This window comes from Cebus imitator, unplaced genomic scaffold (genome assembly GCF_001604975.1).
Source record: "Cebus imitator isolate Cc_AM_T3 unplaced genomic scaffold, Cebus_imitator-1.0 Scaffold675, whole genome shotgun sequence".
Taxonomy (NCBI): Eukaryota; Metazoa; Chordata; class Mammalia; order Primates; family Cebidae; genus Cebus; species Cebus imitator.
The window spans coordinates 381705-385684 of NW_016107990.1; the positions used below are offsets into that span (position 1 = coordinate 381705).

Genomic DNA, 3980 nt, shown 5'->3' on the forward strand with positions numbered 1-3980 from the left:
TGCTCACCTTCTCTGGTCTCACACCTTGGTGTTGGCTTTTCCTTTCTGCCCATCTGTCTGAAGGGATCCTGGGGCCCCTGCTGGGTCAGTGTAGGGACACATATACCTGGGTTGCAGGGTCTCACTCTGCAGCATCAGCTTCCAGAAGTCAAACGTTTAGGCCAGTCCCAACGAAGGAGATGCCATGCTGTCACAATAAACAATTGCTGTGCTCCTATTGCGCTCCAGGCCCTGCACTGCATGCCGCGCACTCACGGGTCTTGGTCCTCACAAAACTGCTTGAGGATATTATCACCTCTATCTCACAGACAGGAAATGAGGCTCAGGAGGGTGAGGCCATGTGATCAGTAAGAACCCCAGAGCTGGGCGACTGAAACCACTCCAAGCCCACCTCCTCTTCTCCTGTAACCCCCATGTCTCCACACAGACATAAGGACAAGGCCATAACTGCGACCGGCCACACCAGAAAGCCATCTCAGAAAGACACTCAGGCCGTAAGAATCAAGGGATTACTGAGAGATTTTAAAATGCTCATATGCTGTGTCCAGAATTTCCATGACTACAAATCTACCCCAAGGTAATAAGAATCATAGGAAACAATCCTGTACAAAGATGCTTGTAACAGTACTATTTACCAAAGAAAAAACCTGAAAACGACCTGAATGTCCAAGACTACTTCTCACGCCTGTAATCCCAGCACTTTGAGAGGCTGAGGCAGGCAGATCACTTAAGCCCAGGAGTTTGAGACCAGCCATATAGTAAGACCTCGTCTCAAAAAAAAGAAAAAAAAATCAGAAAAATGAGCTGGATGTGTCGTTGCATACCTGTGGACCCAGCTACTAGGGAGGTTGAGGTGGGAGGATCACTTGAGCCCAGGAAGTCAAGGCTTCAGTGAACCATGATCACACCACTGCGCTCCAGCCTGGGTGATAGAACAAGACCCCCCTCTAAAAAAAAAAATCAAAAACCAAAAAACTGTGACATTGCTTTACTGAAAATACATCACAACCCATTGAAAATGTTTACCAAGAGTTTTATAATATTATAGGGCAAGCGTTTATTGCCAAATAAAAATAGCAGGTTAGGCTGGGTGTGGTGACTCACACCTGTAACCCAGCAATTTAGGGGGCTGAGGCAGGCTTCTTGCTTGAGCCCAGGAGTTCAAGACTAGCCTGGGCAACATGGAAAACCAAGTCCTCTCGAAAAAAACAAAAATTAGCCAGGTGTGGTGGCACACCTTGGCTCCCCACTGGGCACCTGTAGACCCAGCTACTTGGGAGGTGGAGGCTGGCAGATTGCTTAAGCACGGGGTAGAGGCGGGTGGCAGGGGGGTGGAGTCTACAGAGACCCTATCTATAACAACAACATCAACAAAAAGCAGGTTAACAAGGACTCTGAATAGCCAAAGAAACCCTGAGGAAAAAGGATAAAGCTGGAGGCATCACACTTCCCGCTTTACCTGACTTCAAAATTTACTATAAAGCTATAATAACCAAAACAGCATGGTACTGTCATAAAAACAGTCACATAGACCAAAGGAACAGAATAGACAACCCAGAAATAAATTCACTTATTTACAATCAACTGATTTTTAACAAAGGTGCCAAGAATGTCCTTTGGGGAAAGGACAGTCTCTTTAATAAATAAGTGTGGGGAAAACTGGATATCTATATGGAGAAAAATGAAACTAGATTCTTATCTCTCATCATTTAAAACATTACATCAAAATTGATGAAAAACTTAAATATAAGTTTTAAGTTTATATAAGACCCCAAACTAGAAAACTACTAGAAGAGACTTGGAAGCAGCTTCTCTGCCCCTTCTTGAATCTCCGCCTGGTTCAGCCCGCCTGCCTCCACTCCAGCCTCCACCATGTCCATCAGGGTGACCCAGAAGTCTTACAAGGTGTCCACTTCTGGCCCCCGGGCCTTCAGCAGCCGCTCATACACAAGTGGGCCTGGTGCCCGCATCAGCTCCTCCAGCTTCTCCTGAGTGAGCAGCAGCAGCTTCCAGGGTGGCCTAGGTGGAGGCTGTGGCGGGGCCAGCGGCATGGGCATGGACGGCATCACCGCCGTCAGAGTTAACCAGAGCCTGCTGAGGCCCCTTAACCTGGAGGTGGACCCCAGCATCCAGGCTGTGCACACCCAGAAGGAGCAGATCAAGACCCTCAACAACAAGTTTGCCTCCTTCATCGACAAGGTGCAGTTCCTGGAGCAGCGGAACGAGGTGCTGGAGACCAAGTGGAGCCTCCTGCCGCAGCAGAAGGCGGCTCGGAGCAACACGGACAACACGCTAGAGAGCTACCTCAGCAACCTTCGTGGCAGCTGGAGATTCTGGGCCAGCGGAAGCTGAGGCTGGAGGCGGAGCTTGGCAACAGGCAGGCGCGGGTGGGGAGCTTCAAGAACAAGTAGGAAGATGAGGTCGATAAGTGAACGGAGATGGAGAATGAGTTTGCCCTCATGGAGAAGGATGCGGATGGAGCTTCCATAAACAAGGGGGATGGAGAATGAGTTTGCCCTCATGGAGAAGGATGCGGATGGAGCTTCCATAAACAAGGGGGAGCTGGAGTCTCCTGGAAGGGCTGCCTGACGATACTGACTTCCTCAGGCAGCTGTGTGACAAGGGGACCCGGGAGCTGCAGTCCCGATCTCAGGCATGTCTGTGGTGCTGTCCATGGACAACAGCCACTCCCTGGACACGGACAGCGTCATCGCTGAGGTCAAGGCAGCACAAGGACATCACCAACCTCAGGCGGGCAGAGGCTGAGAGCCTGCACTAGATCAAGTATGAGGAGCTGTAGACGCTGGCTGGGAAGCACGGGATGACCCGCTGCGTGCAAAGACTGAGATCTCCAAGAGGAACCAGGACATCAGCGGCTCCAGGCTGAGATTGAGGGTCTCAAAGGCCAGAGGGCTTCCCTGAAGCCACCATCAAGGATGCTGAGTAGCGCGGGGAGCTGGTCATTAAGGATGCCAACGCCGAGCTGTCCGAGCTGGAGGCCGCCCTGCAGCAGGTGAAGAAGTACATGGCACAGCAGATGCATGAGCACCAGGAGCTGATGGATGTCAAGCTGGCCCTGGACATCTAGCTCACCACCTACAGGAAGCTGCTGGAGGGCAAGGAGAGCCGGCTGGCATCTGGGATGCAGAACATGAGCATGCATATGAAGACCACCATGCGCTGAGCTCGAGCTATGGGGCATCACAAACCCCGGCCTCAGCTACAGCCTGGGCTCCAGCTTTGGCTCTGGTGGGGGCTCCAGCTCCTTCAGCCGCACCAGCTCCACCAGGGCCATGGTTGTGAATAAGATGGAGACCCCTGATGGGAAGCTGGTGTCTGAGTCCTCTGACGTCCTGCCCAAGTGAACACCCTGCCCAAACTAGCCCTCCTGCGGCTGCCCCAGAGCCCATGGGGGAGGCTGAAGCCCACCCACAGGGCCAGGGGAGCTTACTGCCTGGGGAACCCCCCTTGCCCATGCCTCCAGCTACAAACCAATTCAATTTTTACAAAAGAAAACCTCAACTAGCTCTGCCTCTCCCCCCCCCAAAAAAAAGAAAGAAAAAAGAAAAGAAAACTAAAACTACTAGAAGAAAACATAGAGGAAACACTTCAGGAAATTGATCTGGGCAAAGATTTAATGGAGACGATCTCAGATGCACTGGCAACAAAAGCAAAAAATAGGCAAATGGAATTAGATCAAACTAAAACGCTCCTGCACAGCCAAGGAAACCAACAACCGAGCGAAGAGACAGCCTGCAGAACGGGAGAATATAACTGCAAACTATTCATCTGACCAAAGACTAATATCCAGAATATACAAGGAACTCAAATAACAGATAAAAACAATCTCATTTCAAAATGGGCAAATGAGCTGAATAGACGTCTCTCAAAGACATACAAATGGCCAACAGATATATGAAAAAATGGGCGACATCACTAATCATCGGGAAAATGCAAATCAAAACTATGATGCGATATCA

At 50.3% G+C, this 3980-nt stretch overlaps 1 pseudogene; it reads left to right on the forward strand.

Moving 5' to 3' along the window:
- Positions 1–1807: 1807 nt before the first annotated feature.
- On the forward strand, positions 1808–3365 carry LOC108295991 (annotated as a pseudogene).
- Positions 3366–3980: the final 615 nt, after the last annotated feature.